The 18,505-nt window shown below is 37.7% G+C and overlaps 1 non-coding gene across 1 annotated transcript; it reads left to right on the forward strand.

Annotated features, from left to right (window-relative positions):
• Positions 1 to 4,169: 4,169 nt before the first annotated feature.
• LOC115831321 lies at positions 4,170 to 4,272 on the forward strand. The gene has a single exon (XR_004026844.1). It is a non-coding gene; the product is annotated as a U6 spliceosomal RNA (small nuclear RNA).
• Positions 4,273 to 18,505: the final 14,233 nt, after the last annotated feature.

The raw sequence follows: 18,505 nt of genomic DNA on the forward strand, positions 1-18,505 counted from the left end.
GTGAACCCGTTGGGCAGTTACAGTATTTTTTCCTGGCCTCCCTCATGCCCCTGACTTCTTTTTCTGTGATTCTTTTTATTTGGTCCTCCTCAGGCTGACCTGGTGTCTTCTAGAGTTCCATAATCTACTCTCCAACAGAGGTGGTAAACTCAAACGCCTTGAGGGCAGGAAAGCAAGTTGAATGTGTTAAAGGAGCAGAGTGGAATAGGGAGTGGTCTGGAGTAAGAAAAACTGAACCTTGTATGTTCTGCTAAAAAGGTTTCAGGTTTCTTTTACTGAAATCGTCGTGCAGGCCAGATTTATCCACTTCCAATGTCTGGCCACTGTGCTCTCCAAATGTCCATTGCCAGTGTTTGAGTCAAGATCCTACCTGTCTCAAAAAGGAAGCCATGTTTGGATTTCTGCCAAGGTTAGTGAGGTCCTAGGGGCCAGAAAGTTCAGCAGGACCTGAAATGCAGTCATTTGTCTGACCCTTCTCCACTTTATTGGCCCTTGGGCTGGACTATTTCAGGTCCCATCCAAACTTTTTCTTGACCTCAGCTGGGTTTCCTGGGCTTGTGTGGGTTTTTTGGCAATGTCTGGGGATCAAGGAAAACCTAGTCCCAAAGTCACATGCATGAACCATGTGTGGCAGATGTCTGCAGGGCTTCCCATCACATCCTGTGGCCTGTCTCTCATTTTGGGCCAACCACAGTGGCTAGCTTCATGCAAGCTTATCCTCACCCTATAGGGACAATGGGTAACTTCAAGCAGGAGCTGGCATCTGTCAGCTTTGCTTCTCTGCCAGGACCTTGTTGGGCACCATGGTTATCTGCCCAGCCCTTGTGTGAGCACAGCCTGAAGCACCCAGGAATTAGATGGACCTTTCTGTCTCTATCTTATACTTTGTTCTCACACATCAGTCAGCCACGTCTGAGCTTCTCAATCTGTCCCTTAGAATATCACACTCAAACGCATATGCTTTGCCCTTCACTTCTTCCCTATCCACCTGGATGATTCCTATTTATTTTTCACAACTCCACTCATGCTTTGACTCCTTTGAAGAGCCTTTCGTCATTCCCTTACCCACTTCTATCTCTGTTAGGTCCTTCCTATGTGTTTACATTTCTTTTCTGAATTTCGCCAGCATAGAAGTACTTATCATTTTTTCTTACAATTGTAGAGGAGAAAACGTAATTTATTTCCTTTCTTTTTTTAAGTTCTAGTTTTGGTTACCACATACTAGTCAGAATTTTAATTCTTAATCTTAATTCATAGTGAAAATCTAAGCAGTAAAAAATTTTTAACTCAGTCACATACTAACAATTTATGAATACATATTTTATAATTCTCAGAAACATAAGCTTTCTAATGGAATCATTTTTCAGTGGAACAGGACGTATTTACTAATAGGTCTAGATATCTTTTGTTTCTCTGAAATAAGAAGCCTAAAGTAAAAAAGTTTACACTCATATTTAGTAATATCTTAGCAATACATCTTATTTGGAAATGATCTAGATATTCAATGAATATCAATTATTTAATTTAGCTTAGCAAAAAACTCTAAGGGTATAGTTACTAAAAGATTTGAGAAACTTTTTAAAGTAAACATTAAAAAATTATAATTATTAAAATTTTACTTATAAAGTTTTATTTAAATCTATTTTATTTAATTTTAACAATTATGTTTGGAAAATTTTATGAGACTTTAGGCAACTCTGATCATCATCTCAAGTTAAATTTTCTATTAATCATTTTTGTTTTATTGTATGTTAGATTAGGCAAGTATCAGAAAAGCAAGAACCTGAAAGCTAAACATATGAATATTTTGCTGATAAACTCAGAAGCCATAGTTATTTCTATTAAACCAACAATATTAAACTAGTCTTATTTACCCTTATTTACCCCAAATGATTTACTCAAGTCACATGAACTGAAAAATATTTGGGCTTATTTATTTAATTTATGAGCACTCATTTATCTTTAAGTTAATTTGGTATCATGTAGAAAATATACAAATGTATGTATGGACATATACATACATGTAGACACAACATGCAATCTACAGATGTACACATGCATGCATATAAAAGCCAGAGAAATCACAGAGTTCAATGTAAAAGAAAATAAAGCTTTACAGCTGACAGGAACCTGTCCATCCACAACTCTTGGGGTTCCATGAGGAAAAACAGAGATTCCTCCCCAAAAGAGGAGTCTGTGGTGCCTTTTCTGTTTTCCTCCCAGGAGCCCCGAGTTGTCAGAAATCTTTTTTAGGTCTACAATATTGCAATCTTTCCTCTTGCAACTTAGTGGGTGGCAAGAGGAAAGAAAGACAGACAGAAGTAAATGGAAGAACAAGTCTTAGAGGCAAAAATTATATCAAGAGGACAAACAGAAGAAGTGCATATAGTTGTCATAGAGAAGAAGGGTCTTAAAAATATATGCATACACATATAGCCTAAATATCAGCTTTTAATTAAGTTGACTTTTGACTATAAAGCTCTTAAAATCTTTTTATCAAATTTTAGCTGGGCAAATAGCAAACATTCCTGTTTCTTGCCTTTTCCTTTCTTAAATTTACATAAAGCAAGAATCTTGGAGGTGGGGTATATTTGTTTATTAGACGTCTAGTGCAATCACTGTTTAAAACTCTTTGTCTTTAAAATGTTTTAATAAACTGTTTCTCTTGTTTTTCTAAGTATGTGGTTCCATTGAGCTTAGGAAAGAAGGCTAAAAAATACAAACAAAAAAGTTCCTATTATGCTCTAAATGTAAGCCAAAATTTAAATCAAAGGTATACCTTGATTGTTTAAAATGAATAATTTTAGAAATGTTTCTCTCCTGAGCTAAAGGTACCCACTGAGCAAAGGAATTTTGTGGTTGGTTCAAAGCACTTTAACTCTATTTCAAATCCTATCTCAGTTGGAATGCTGCTTATCTAATTCCCTAGACATTTCAAAGTCATAGTTAAGATTTACATCTCCTAGAGACTAAGAAGAATCCCTTAAAAAAAAAATACTTCTAGATACAAAAGTCCCAATTTCCAAAGTAAACCTACTATAATTGTGACTTAAAATCAGTAAGTCTTTTTATGGCTTATAACCAGACACAAAAATTACATCCCCAAAGAGGGTGCAAAAATGCAATCCCCTTCAAGATCTGAAGTTTTTCCAAAGATGGTCTAAGAAAGTAAAGGCCTTTATTATTAGCAAGGCAATGAAGGTTGAGACAATTAAGACAAATCCTGAGAGCCAGCACATTTAGACAAACAGACATTTTGGGCCCAGTGGGACTCCCGGCTGGCTACCTGACATAAGCCAGACAATTTATGCCCTCAAGGTGGCACAGACCACAGAATAAATTTGCTGCTTACAAAGCCAAGCTTCCCAAGAAATAAAACAAGATGAAAGAAGAATCTTACTGTGATCCTCCTATGACAAACCACTCAGAAAGTCAGAGACGAGGAAAACAAAGATCATCCTTACAAAACTAAAGATCAATAACTAAATAGGTACTTAAACAAATCTACAAGAGTCACAGATTCAAAGAATCAATTTTATTATTATTTGTAAATGTTTTCCTCCTATCAATCTAAACCTGGAAAGGGAAGGCTGAGGAAAATTTTTTACCTTCTTTCTTGGCCAGGTACCACAGATAGAGACCTGGGAGAAGCTGACCTTGGTGAGAAATCTTACTCTTTGCTGCTGCATCTGCCAGTTCTCCCAGGATTTCACCTGTAGGTCCTGGAGCAGTCAGGGTGTCTCTGTGGCTGCATCTTGGGTGCCAAATTGTAAAGGAGGAAACATAATTTCTGTCCTTTCCCTTTTTAGATTCTTAAAGAGATGCTGTTGAGAAACTCTCCTGAAAACAAAAGTCAGATTAAACAAGTGAGGAAAACAAGCAGAACTTTATTAATACGTGCTGTACCCATGATGCTCCTGATGAGACTTTTCCTAAGGTCTCAGTTCAAAAGTATTTCTTTCTCAAGGCAGTGGCTTACGGTCCTTGCTTAAATAATATTTTAACAAAGAGCCATAAATCCTACATAGTGACAAGAAAAAGAAGAAAGCATCTTCAGGCTTCCAAAAGGTGGGAAAATATGGGAAGGTAAATTGATGGGGAGACTGAAATCTGCTCCTAGATCCTCTGGTGCCCTTGTCTATGGGCTCTGTCTCTGAGTGTGTTGTTGTGTTCTCTTCGGCAGCACGTGTACTAAAATTGGAACAATACAGAGAAGGTTAGTATGGCCCTTGTGCAAGGATAAAACAAAATAAAAAAGCAATACAGAAGTTAAAGTCTAGTTTAAATTTAAAAATATATATATATGTATTTTTAAAAAGAAAGTGTGTTGTAAAGGAGCTCGTCCTTAGGTGGGAAAAGCAGAGAGGAGGGGCAGAGTCTACCTCTGTGTTTTAAACTTTTAACTTTAATTAAAATCCCCAGTATGTTAGAGAGGCATATTTTGCTTATAATTCCTCTTTCTCTCACCCATATATTGAAGGCTCTGTAAAGGATGGAAGGCTTGTCAATCATCTCTGTGTTTGCATTCATAGTGTGTGACAAACAACTGGCACTAAGTAAATATTTGTTGGATGAATAAGTGAACACATGAATGTGTGGTTTACAGTATGCTCAGTATCCTACTGGCACCAAATATAACCTTTTGCATAAGACCAGTATCAAAATTAGTAAATACTTCATGGGAATGTATTTGCCACATAGAAATCATTTAATAAATGCCAAACCCTTATTTGAACTACAAAAAGAAAAAAAAAATCACTCAAGAGGGTGAGGGAAATGAATATAGATTTAACAAACCTGACTATAAGGGTTTTAATTATTTAATGATTTAATGAGTCCAAGAGTGGGTGAGTGCATGACTGATTGCTTCATAGAACCCATGGGGTTATGGGAAAGGACCAGAGTTAGCTACTGACCAATACTGTTAATTTGAGAAATACTTAGGGGGTGCCTACCTAATGCCAGGTGAAGTATATAGTAAGACTGAGTTTATGATGAATAGCTCAGTATTCACCAAGCTGTAATTACTTTGGAAAGTAAAAGAATGTTTACCTGGTTTGAATAAAATTTAAAACTTTAAATAGTATCCTAAAGGGTAAAATTAGAATTTAGGGCAATTGGAGATCCTAGCAATGTATGTTCTCTACTTCCACCTTAGGTTTTGATTGAAGACACACTACTCGCACCTAACGTCTCTCTGGATCAATTGAATCCTAGTCTAACCATTAAGGATAATCATGAAAACTAATTATTAGGACCAATATCAATTTTGTTAGTGTATATAGGAGGAGGGGGTATCAAAGCACTTAGGAATCTTTTAGCCAAAATCTTGAATTTGTTGCAGCCCAGTCTGAGCCCTAAAGTCCCTGTGACAAAGGTAGAATTGCTCTTGCTCTAACGTTGATTTTGTTACTTCTCATCACTGGTCCACCTTTGCAGATGTCTGGTGAGCCAGCTTTATAACAGAAATGTCATGAGCTTGGGAACCAAACAGAGTCTGCCCTTTATTTAAATGTTTCATAAACTTGAACAAATTGGCTTTAATCTTGGAACCTTGGTTTATTTACCTGAAACGTCAGGGCAAATTGCACCTCGTGCAGAATTTAATGAGGTCATAGTCAAATAGGCCTGGCATGGTCCTGAAAGCAGAGGACTGACAAAGGGTCCCCCTTTTCTCTTCTCAGAATCAAGAGCCTTGTTGTTAGGATTTTTCACCTTAACTCCTGAGTTTCTTGATACTTCTCCCTCTCTGCTCCTCTGGTCAAAAGTTCAATGTTAGTAATCATTAAGAGGCAAAGTAGTTGGGAGAAAACCCAAAGGCAAGAATTCCTTGTCTCTTCTCTGTACTTCTAAGGTCTCCTGAGCTGCAGTTTCCTACCTGAGCTAGATGTGGCTTGAAAGGATGTTGGGTGTAGATTCTGGAATTTTCACATCCAGTTATGTAAAATGAAAAAAAAATCTGAAATGGATGTGGAGATGTCCATTTGTTATTATTATAATCTCATACTTTATCTTCATTTCTGATTGCTATTTAGTCAGCAATAGCTTAGAACGTTTCAGCTTTCAGTATCTTCCTCTGTTAAGCAAGTAATGACCTGTAAACAAACACTGCACTAAGTGCTCTTTAAAGGGACCTTTTCACTCTTTTGTGATGTAAAGAATCTTTTATGGCACAAATGAGTACACCTTCTAATTTAGTTTTTAAAAGTAGGATATTTGGGGACTCCATTTACCTATTCTGTTTAGAACTTAATTACACATAAAAGAATGTGTATTACTTTTCTTCTGTTAGTGTAAAAAATTACTAGAGGTTGACCGGGCGTGGTGGCTCACGTCTGTAATCCCAACACTTAGGGAGGCCGAGGTGGGGGGATCATCTGAGGTCGGGAGTTGGAGACCAGCCTGACCAACATGGAGAAACCCTGTTTCTACTAAAAATACAAAATTAGCCGGGCATGGTGGTGCAGGCCTGTAATTCCAGCTACTCAGGAGGCTGAGACAAGAGAATCACTTGAACCCGGGGGTCAGAGGTTGCGGTGAGTCGAGATCGTGCCACTGCACTCCAGCCTGGGCAACAAGAATGAAACTCAGTCTAAATAAATAAATAAAGTAATTAATTAATTAAAAATAAAAAAATAAATTACTAGAGGTTTAGCAGCACAAAACAAAACTTATTTTCCTTAGCTCACACTTTTATAGGTCAGAAGTCCAGTTCAGGAGGGCTCTGCTAGGTTCTATACTCAGAGTCTCATGGGACAGAAACCAAGATGTGAGCAAGCTGGGCCCTTTTGTGGAGGCTCTGGGAGATAAATAGTTTTTAGTCTTATTCAGGGTGTTGGTATAATTTAGCTCCTGTGGTGATGGGACTGAGGTCCTCCTTTCCCTGTTGGCTGTCAGCTGGGGCCACTGTGTGCCCCTAGACACTGCCCACATTCCTTCTCATATGCTCACCTCCACCTTCATACCAGCAACAGTGTTTTGAGGCCTTTCTTTTTACATCTAACGTTGCCTTCTGCTTTCTTCTCCTGTTAAAGAAAAAATTATTCAATGACACTTATTAAAGCACATTAATGCAGACTTTATTCGGGGCCATCACAACAGATATGGGGACTGCAGCAATGAGTTTTCTAATGAAGAGAGATTGGACTCATCTTTGAATACAACATGGGCAAGTGGGAATTTATAGCCAGAGAGCAGGGTGGGAACAGTGGATGAAAAATTACGAAGAAGAAACATCAGGGGTAAGGGAAATTCTGGAAGAACTGACTTAACAGGATTCTTGCTGAAGACAGTCCAGGATGTTCGGACATCACCTGGGAGATGGTGGAGGATGAGGAGTCCAATCAGATATCAAGGGTGGGGAGTTCTTGCTAAATTCACTAAGCAGGGTTCTTGCTAAAAGTGGATTTTATAAGGAAGTGCATAGATGGGCCTGGGAGAAGATTCAGGAGTCTGACTAATGTTTGGTCAAGCAAAGAATCTCTGTCACACCAGAGAAAGCTTTGTGCATTTGAGGACTTATGGTTAGATTGGGTCAACCCAAATAATCTCCCTTTTTCAAGATCACCTGTGCTATATAACATAACAGAGCCACAGGAATAATATCTTTTCATAGTCACAGGTTCCAGCATGGAATCTTGAGTGCCATTTTTAGAAATTCTGTCCACCACAGGTACATCTCTACAGAAAAATTGTTTTCTGCTCTGTCTCCTCCTTCATGTACCGCTTTCCTGAGTGTTCTTCAGAAGGATATTGATATCCCTAGGCAAGGAATCCTGGGAAGTTGAATAAAAGGAGACAAAGTAACAGAAGCAGAGGAGAAATCAGATAAAAACTGGGATTTCTCAGCAATTTTCTTGAGTTAACATCATTGAAAAATAGGAGCTTCTGAGGTTGAACCAAACCCAAGTTCTGAAGTATCTCACTAAGACTGAAGAGGAATGTATACCAACTCAAAGTTTCCTTGAATTAGACAGAATAATTTCATTGAGCTGCTAGATTATATAATAAAGCCTGCCAAGCCCCATTTGATTAGAGTGAGCACTCACCATTTGTCCATGGACTGTTAGATTGATAAGTGATACCAAACCAGGCTTATTCTGCCCACACACAGCAAGCCAATCACTGATATAAGTTTTACAAAAGGGAGTTTATTCATGAGGCAGCCAAGTGAGGAAATGGGAGAACATGTCTCCAGTACGTCTCCCTGAAGATGGGGTTTTAGGGATATTTATGGGATAGAGGATTAAGGTGGTCCAAGCATGGGGAAAAGTGATTGGCAGTGGGGAAAGATGATGTAATCGATGGTCTTTGCAAGTGTAGCTGGGGGTCATGGCTCTTCATAGGACGCATGTTCATTAGCATGATCTGAGGAAGGAGTTTTGTCCCTCTGATGCCAAAAGATAACCTTTTAGGCATTTGTGCAGGCCCAGTTGAAGGGTCGGTGGTCTCAATCAGTTGAAACCAGACAAGAGCTGTCCCCCAGCTCCCGAAAAACAAGTTAAAGCAACCGTTACCATAGTGACATACACATCAGATACATTATCTGTAAGGAAGCTAGTGAGAGTTGAGTTACATATTGTTTGGCTACATGACTTTTAGCTATAAGGGTTTAAGATCAACTAGAAGTAAGCAGTTAAAAGCAAGCAAGGCAGGTTAAGTTTGGCTAGCTTAATCAGGTCAGCCTTCAGTTTCACAAGGACCAGAGTACACAGTTATTGAGAAGACTGATAGGCAAGAAAGTTCTTAATTAAAACCAGATGTTAATTTCTTTATAGATTGATTTATAATTTTTTCTAAATTATCCATTTATATTAAACTATATAACACAGTTTGTCATAGTTAAAGGTGAAAAAATTCATTAAAATCTTCCATGTGCTATGGGCAAACAACACCTTCACAAAACACAAGATGAAAAGTATCTAGGCCATCATTTTTGATTGTACTCATTCATTTTTCAGTAAGTGCTGAGCACTTACCATGTGTCAGACACTGATGTGGGTATGAGAGAGACAGCAAAGAACAGAACGTGCCCAGATCCTGTCTTCACGAGATTTACATTCCAGGGCCCTGAAAAGTGAGCTGCTGCACAGGTGCTCCTGGGCATGAGAAGCAAAGCTGCTTCCTGCAGAATAGTGACTCTGCAAGAGCAGAGCCCAAGGCAGACACCCATCTCATGCCTGAGATCATGTGTCAGGGCCAGAGCTTGGTCAGAGTGAAGATTAAAAACGAGCTACTGTCTCTGGTATACGTAAGAAGTGACTTATTGCCTCCTGCAAATTCCAGAGTCCACCTGAGCCTGCTCTGGGAAAGTGGATACATTCAAACAGGAAGACTTAACCTAGAGACTCCAAGATTTATCTAGGGGATATATGCACTCCATGTCATTTAAAATATGTAACAAAATTTTTCTTTCATAGGACTTTGGGTAAGATAGTGCAATTTGAGCACAGGGTTTAACTGCCTTTCTCTCTATTAATTCCATTGGAAAGATTGATAGGTAATAAAAATAGGGGACATTTTCATCAGGTCTGTGTTTCTATCAAAAGTGAAAAAAATAAACTGAGGGATTTCTAAATTATACCTTATTTCCATCCAGGGGAAAATAAAGAGGCATGCCTGAACCTCCAGAGGGGCATCAATAGGCTTATAAGGCTCATAGTCAAAAAGAGCATTTGTTCATATACAAACTTCACAGCGAATTTGGAAAATCTTCCTGGCTGATTGGGATTTGCAGATGCCCAGAGAATGTACTGATGAAGGAACAGTTGTGAAGTGCCATTATGAGCAGAGCCCAGGAGGGAGAAGAATAAAGAAAGCCTTTGCCCCCAGGAAGAAAGCACATTTGCCCTTCTGAGACAGGAGCATGTCCCCAAGAGGGAGGTTAAAAAAAAAAAAAAAACCTCTCCATAGTTACCGCAATAGAGAGGGCAAGGGCAGGAGGCAACATCAGCCTCAGGCAGCTCTTTTTCTTCTTGACATAGGCAGCCAATATTTAAAAACAACTGCACTAAGTTTCCTCAGGCTCATGAGTTTGGAGAAAGCAGCCAGTGCAGCCAGCCCAGGCTCGTCCTTGATATAGTTAATGGCAACAGAAGCTATCACCCAGCACACACTACATACATCTGGTTTTTGTCCCATTTAACAGATTATAACACTGAAGCACACACACAAAAACTTCCCTGTAGTACAAAGTTATAGAGCTAGGATTCTAAACACAACAATTAGATAAAGTATAATTTAGAAATCCCTCAATAGTGAGTTATAGAGCTAGGATTCTAAATAGAGCAATTAGACTGCAGAGGCCAAATTCTTACTGACTATATCATATTGCCTCTTTCAGGAAGAATGTTGGGCACTGCTATGACTTTTAGCCAGGTTCAAGCGGAAGTGATTGAACAAAGCTGGCTGCATGCTACTCCCCAGTCAAAGATAATGAAGGGGAATATGCTACCCCAAAATATTCCACTTTGGTATATGGATAATTTTGAGCTGAAGGCAATTGCGAATCAACAGATGCAGAAAGAAGCCTTCGTGGAGCTTCCCTTATCTGACTAAAAGCGGAAACTTCTGAGAAATGAGGATCACCATAAATCCTTTCTCCAGGGAAGTTTTATGGTCACGAAAAAGATGGAAAGTCGGCACCAAGATGAGTCTGCCCAGACCTCCCTAAAATAACACTTATCTTCCATTAGTTCTGTCATATATTTACCTTCACATAGTTTACTGCCCCTAAAAACCCAAAGCTCCCCTTTCCTTTATGTAGTCACTTCCCCACAATTTTTCACCTTTTGTTTAAATGGTATATAACCTTACAATTTTACCCAATACTTTGAGTTTTCCTTGCTTGTTGTTTTGTTGTTTTTGTAAAACCCTATACTTGTAAAAATATTAACATCAATAATATTTGTATGTTTTTTCTCCTGTTAATTTGTCTTTTGTCAGCGTAATTTGCATACCCCAACCACTAAACCCAAGAGAGTAGAGGAAAAGGGGAAAAAGTGTTTTATTTTTTCTCCACTACAATAAGAATCACGGAGATGATACAATCCTGAAAGAATTTCACAAGGTGGTAGCTTCCTCCCCCTTCTTCTTGAGCTGAAAAATTACAAAAACATACCTTTCCTTGCCCCCTTGTGTGAACTGCAAAGATTTGATTAGAGATCATCATAATTTTCTTTTCTTTTTTTTTTGAGATGGAGTCTTGCTTTGTTGCCCAGGCTGGAGTGCAATGGCACGATCTCAGCTCACTGCAACTTCTGCCTCCCAGTTTCAAACCATTCTGCTGCCTCAGCCTCCCAAGTAGCTGGGACTACAGGCATGTGCCACCATGCCTGGCTAATTTTTGTATTTTTATTAGAGACGGGGTTTCACCCTGTTGTCCAGGCTGGTCCCGTACTACTGACCTCAGGTGATCTGCCCATCTCGGCCTCTCAAACATCATAATTTTCTAACAGATTTCATATTATTTACCATTTTGCTGACAGACAATACCAGCTAATTTCAGAATTTGGGCTCTAATGGTGAGCAAACCTAGGGAAATCGCACTTCTTGGGAAGATAGTGTTGGAGAGTTAAGAAGAGAATCTCTGCCTGTGTCTGGTGTTTTAAACAAGGGAAGTGGCAATCCCAGATGGGGAGGAAAGTGTTCACCAAGGGCCATACTCACTTGATCACTGCAGCGTGTTTTCTGATACCACCTGGGAGGGCACTGGCAAATGGAAATGTGGAAGGATAAATGGGATCTAAACTTTAATCATGAGGGTGAGACAAACACATCTGGTCTCCATCGCCCAAGGAGGAAACAGAATGGATAGAGACAAGAATGCAGGGGCAATGACCCTTCCTCGCTCTCAAAAGCAAGGTATCCTCAGCCAAGCTGTTTCTGGGATAAAAGGAGAGATCGGAAGTGAACCACCTCTGGGTTCAAGTGCCTGCTTCCTGTTTATTGCAAGAGTAAACTACAGCAGTTGCTGAGTCACAGACTATTCCGTCACATGGAGATTATTTTTACCTATCTACTGCATTGGTAGAATTTCATAGGAATGAAATGTAATGGGTATGTCCGCCTGGCAAGTGCTTGTCATGGACACACAGACTCATTCTTATGCTCACCTATCCCTGTTTATTCTCCACACATTAGCACAACACCTAATGTAAACTTTTAAAATCATGAACAGATTAATGCAGTTTCCCCATTTCAACCCTTCAATGACTTGCTATCACCCTAAGAACAAATTCACCATTTTCCCCACAGTCTACATGGTCTGCCCATGGTTGATGTTCCAACCTCATCTTTAGCACCCACATCCCCCCACTTTGTCTACTGGGCTTCAGTCCCACTGATGGATCACTGCTACTTCACTTGCCAAGAGTAAGCATAACCAGCGCCTTTGCATGTGCTGTTCCTTCTTATCCAAAGCCCTTCCCCAGATATTTACGTGGTTCATTCCCTCAGTTCATTAAGGTCTCTGCTCAAAGGACATGTCTCAGAACATGCTTTCCTGGTTTATCAAAAATAACCATCTTTTTATGCTTGACCTTCTTACCCAACTTCAGTCTCCTTCTTAAACATTACATTATATATTTATTTATTCATCTTTTGTCTGTTTTTTGTAACACACCATGGGTTCCAGTCCTCTCTATTCCAATGCCCAAATCAGTGCTGGCACATAGATAATAAATGTAAGTGATCTTTGCCTTCCTGCTTTCATTCCCTATCCTCTCTGAATGAGACTACAGAATCTCATTCAGAGTATATGAGAATCAGAGTTGTATTTTTGTAACTAAAGGAGTCTTGCCCCCTCTCCTACTATTATAGGCACCACCACCTTCGCCTATGAAACCCACATTAAGAGTGCATTCTCTGTTCACTTCCTCTTCTGTGTCCTTACAGCATGGAGCTTCCTGAGCTCTGCAACCGTGTCCTCTGCTAGGGGGAAGCTGGAAGGAATCAATTGCTCCCCGGAACTGCCTGCCTCATCTTCAGACCTCCCGCTGCATCTCTCTAGTAAGTGCCTAAGTGCAGCTGTGTGCTCTGCAGCCAATGGCTGGTATCCTTATAGGCACTGGTGAGCTTTATGAGCCTTTATGGCACTCGATACATAATAAATAATAATATACTGCCAGATGATTACTCTATGACTGCTACTATGATGAACCATCCAGGGGGAAGTAAAAACCATGAGCAAATAGAAAAGCAAACAAAGAAACAATCTGTTTTGCTGCACCTAAAATGAATCTAGGAACACAGAGAGAGTCATCAGAAATTGAAATATTTTGTTGACAAAGGCATGGTGATAATAGGTGTGTTTAAATGTGCCCTTTTCTGAACAGCTCCACTGTGGTCTGCCAGCACGCTGTTCTCCTGACCTCACACTCATGGAGGTGGCACAGGGGGACAGGGAAAGAGAGGAGACAAGCGTGGTCTCCTCGTCATAGTTTGTGACCTGAAGCCATGAGTCCAGTGAAAGCTAGTTTTTCTCTGACTCCAACAGGCCAGCAGTTGGGCTCTCAGAAATGAACAATAATGAGGTATGTGATCCTTTAACAGAACCTAGTCAATGAATATATCCTATACTATAGTAAGTCTTTTTTCAACTCCTGTACTTGTCAAAGGGACTTAAGGTACAGTGTTTTACAGTCCTTGTCCCATTGAAGGAATATTGCTAAATGTCTGAATGTTTAATAGCAATAAAACACAAGATGCCAAAGATCAGATTCTGTTAAAAACTAATGGAAATACTGTATAATTCCAATTATAGAGTAACCTTGAAATGAAAAAGTCACAATAATGGAGAACAGATCAATGGTTACCAGGGGTTAGAATCAGAGGAAGAGTGTGATTATACAGAGATAGCAGCATGAGGGAGTTTTTTTTGTAGTGCTGGAAGAGTTCTATATCTTGATTGTGGTGGTGTCAACAGAAATTTACACATGTGAAATTCCATAGTACCATACATCATCATCAACATCACCACCACCAACAAAAGCTGATGAAAGTCAAATAATTCCTATGGTTTAATTAATAGTGTTGTAACACTACTGATTTTCTGGTTTTGAAAATGTTACTCTTGTATATAAGATGTTATCATTGGGGAAAGCTAGGGAAAGCACACACAGGAACTTCCAGTATTATTTTTGCAACTTCTGTGAGTCTTAAATTAGTTCAAAATAAAAATTTGAAAAAAAGGAAAAAAAAAAAAGAAAAGAAAAACCATAATGGATATATTCCAGTTCTGTGTCCTTTGGAGTAACTATGTTTTTGTTGTCTTTCCCATTGCTGTGACTACACAATCAGGAGAGAATATATGGAGGAGATATTTTAGGACAGTGAAAAGTAAATAGTAGCAAATGGGTTGGAAAGAAGACCAGAATTCAAAGCATCACCAAATGGTGGTGAGTTTATGCATTTTTTCCCGACGCTATCCCCTAGGCTGAATGCAATTCAAACTGAAACCAAGAGGTGGTCATTGGCACAGAGAGGCCTCCCGGAAAAACTCTCCCGTTCTGGTGCCAGGAGGTGAGAAAGGAACTCTGAAATCTCAAAAGGAATGTGGAAATCCTCTCTTGTCAATGTTGTGCTGCTGTTGTTTATCCTTCAAGTAATATCACAGCAGCAGTGGCAGAAGCCTCGCTATTCAGGGGGGTTGGGAACCCAGGAGTGTGAAAAGAGCTACCATTGCCTTTTTCCTCATATATCATCCTTCCACTTGACCCCAGACAAGGTGTAGTCATGGAAGTGCATGGCAGGGCAGAAAAAGTAAAGTCACAACACTTTCTCTGGAGGACCAAAAACAGGAGTGCTAGGGACCCTTTGGAGTCTGTAAAAAGCCACTGGATGTACCTTACCTGAGAGACTGTGAAGAGGGAGGACACCAAGAAGACATCCCCCATAAAGTAGTTTAAGAAATCCTGGGTTCACTTTCAGTCTGCACATGCATGGATCTGATTCTACTGAGCATATAAAGATTTAGAAGACAGAACTAATAACCAGATCATTGACCAAGTCTCAAATCCACCACAGGGTGGCACACATGTGGGCAAAATCTGAATAGCACTGTGAGGCACTGAGCAGTGAACTGAGATTGAATTCACAGCCCATAGAAGGCAAGTTGAAACTTGTAGTTTGAACCTATTCAGGTTGCCTTGCCACTAAGAGAACCATATCAACATTTGCCATAGAATTTAGATAAGAACCAGAGTACAAAACATAATATTCAAAATATCCAGGTATTAAGCCAAAATTACTTGCCAAGGGGGAAAAAAAAAACAAGAAATTTTCAATTTGCATGAGAAAAGACAATAAACAGTCACAAATGTCAAGATGACACAGCTGTTGGAATTACCCGATAAAGATTGCAGAGCATCTATTATTCGAAGGGCCTGAGAAGCAATGTAAACACTCTTGAAAAAAATGGAAAAACAGAAGGTCAACAAATAAATAACATATAAAAGGAAGAATCAAATAGAAATTTTAGAACTGAGAAGTATAGTAACCAAAATGTAAAACTCATTGGATGGGCTTATTAGCAAAAACAGAGAGGGAAAAAATGAAGAAAGCCCCAGAGATCTGTGTGACAATAACAGATTTAAAATGCATGTCATTGGAATTTTAGAAATAAAGGATAATCTTGGTAAATATAATAGGCTATTTTCCTCTTCTCTGGTTTTTAAAATTTATTCCATGTTTGAAGCAAAAATTATAACATTCATCTGATAACGTTTTTAATGTAAGTTGTTGTAATATGAAAACTATAACGTAAAGGAAGGAAGGTAAGGGGACCTATGTGATGCTAAGTTTTCTATATAATGTACTAAAATTCTTAGAAGTTTATAAAAAAGAAAGTGTATATATTTTAATTATGAGAGAAGCCAGTAATAAACAGATAAAGTAAAAACCATAATAGATCAATTAAAACAGAATAAAAGAAACTTAAATGTCACTCAGTGAAAACAAGAAAGGAGAAACAAATGACAAATAGAAGTGACAGAAAGCAGACGATGAAATAGTAGAGTTAAATACAAATCTGTTAATAATAATCTTAAACACAGCAATTAAGAGAAATTTTCAGAATGGATTTTTAAAAATGACTCAACTATACGCTGTCTACAATAAACTCACTTCAAAGATAACAAAATAGGTAAATGAAAAGAAAAAGGATACACAATTATGTCCATGCAAACATTAACCCACAAAAGCCTGATTGGCTATAGTAATATGAGACAAGGACATTTCGGAGCAGAGAAAATTACAGGGAGTCCTTGCATATGAAATAACAATAACAATCCTACATGCATGTGTATTTAACAACAGAGCTTAAATATGCAAAACTGACAGAAATTAATGGACAAATACAAACATTTGTGATTATATTAGGAGATTTCAACATATCACTTAGTAACATAGAGAACTAGAAGGCAGATAGTCAGCAAGGACATTGAAGAATTGAATAAAACTATCAACCAATTGCATATAATTGATGTTTATAGAACACTACACTCAATGACAGCAGAATACCCATTCTTTTTAAGTCCACATGGTACATTTACCAAGATACTCCATAATCTGAATCATTTAAAAAACTTTATGAAGTTTAAAATAATTAAACTCTACAATGTTCTCAGACTTTCATGGAATTAAACTAGACATCAATAATAGAAAGATGACTGAAAAATCAGCAAACATCTGCATATTACATACCCCACTTTAAAATAATCTGGGAGTCAAAGAGAAAGTTCCAAGATAAATTAGAAAAAAAAATAGAACTTAAAGAAAATAAAAGCACAAACAGATCAAAGATGCTGTGTACAGTTAAGGAAGTGATTAAACTGAAATTCACAGCAATAAATGCATTTATTAATTAGGAAAGAAGAAAGTTCTTAAATCAATATTCTATGCTTCTAACTTAAAAAATAAGAAACAGAGCAAAATAAATTCAAAGCAAGTTTGAGGAAGAAAAGAATAAAGATAAGAGTAAAATTCAAACAACAAATATTAAATATCAATGAAAGTAAAAGCTGGTTCTTTGAGATAATAAATGAAATTGATAAATATCGAGATTGTAAAAAGAAGAGAAAAGATATAAATTACCAACAGTAGAAATGAGAGAAGTACTCCCACTAAAAATGACATACATATAAGAAGAATAGAGAGTGAATAACCAGCTCAACTCTAGGCACTCTCTTCAATAATTTTTCTGAAATGATACAATTCCTCAAAAACTATAAACTACAAATTCAGACGAGATGAAATAGACAAATCTTCTTACACATATTAAATAATTTGAATTTGTAGCTCAAGAGTCTCCTGAAAAAGAACTTCCAACCTCTGACGGTTTCCCAGTGTAGTTATATCAAATATTTTTAAAAAATAACATCAGGTGTCGAAAATGTTTTTCAAATAATAGAATAAAAAATTTTGTCTACTTAATTTCATGAAGCCTGCATCACTCTGTACCAAAACTAAAGCAGGACAGTAGAAAAAAATGAAAACTACAGACCAATATCTTGCAGTAAAAGATGCAAGAATTGTCAACAAAATATTAGCAAATTTAATGAAGCTATATAAAAATCATCATAATGACAATGATAATCCACCATGATCAAATGGAATTTATCCCAGTGAAATATGACTTGGTTCAATGTTTGAATAGCAATCAATGTGATCCATCACATTTAGAGTTCAAAGAAGAAAAAATACATTATCAGATCAATTGATGAAGAAAAATAATTTGAGAAAATTGAGCATTCATTTATGATAAAAATTCTTTGCAAACCAGGAACAGAAAGGAACTTCCTCAATTTGATAAAAGGTATCTACGAACAAAATCTACAGCTACTATCATACTTAATAATGAAAATGTGAATGTTTTCTTTTTCAGATTAGGAAAGATAAGGAATCCTTTCTCACTATCCCTGTTCGACATAGTACTGGAATTTTAGCCAATGCAATAGGCAAGAAACAGAAATTATTTTTTAGAAATAAATTAGACATGAATAAATAAAACTGTCTTTATTCATGGGGACATGTTTGTCTGTACAGAAAATCCCAGAGAACAAAAAGAAAAAAACAAATAACAGATGTTGGAGAGGATGCAGAGAAAGGGAGTGCTTATACACTGTTGGTGGGAATGTAATTTAGTACAGCCACTTTAGCAAACAGTATGGATACTCCTCAAAGAACAAAAAATAGAACTACCATTTGATACAGCCATCTCATCATTAGGTATCTACCCAAAGGAAAAGCAATCATTATATCAAAAAGGTATCTGCACCTATGTTTATTCTAGCACTATTCACAATAGCAAAGCTATGGAATCAACTTAAGCATCCATCAAAGGATGATTGGATAAAGAAACTGTGGTATGTATATACAATGGAATACTATTCATCCATAAAAAGAATAAAATCATATCTTTTTGCAGCAATATGAATAGAACTGGAGGCCATTAAATAAAACAAGTCAGTAACAGAAAGAAAAATACGACATGTTCTCACTTCTAAGT

The sequence above is a fragment of the Nomascus leucogenys genome, chromosome 18 (genome assembly GCF_006542625.1).
Source record: "Nomascus leucogenys isolate Asia chromosome 18, Asia_NLE_v1, whole genome shotgun sequence".
NCBI lineage: Eukaryota > Metazoa > Chordata > Mammalia > Primates > Hylobatidae > Nomascus > Nomascus leucogenys.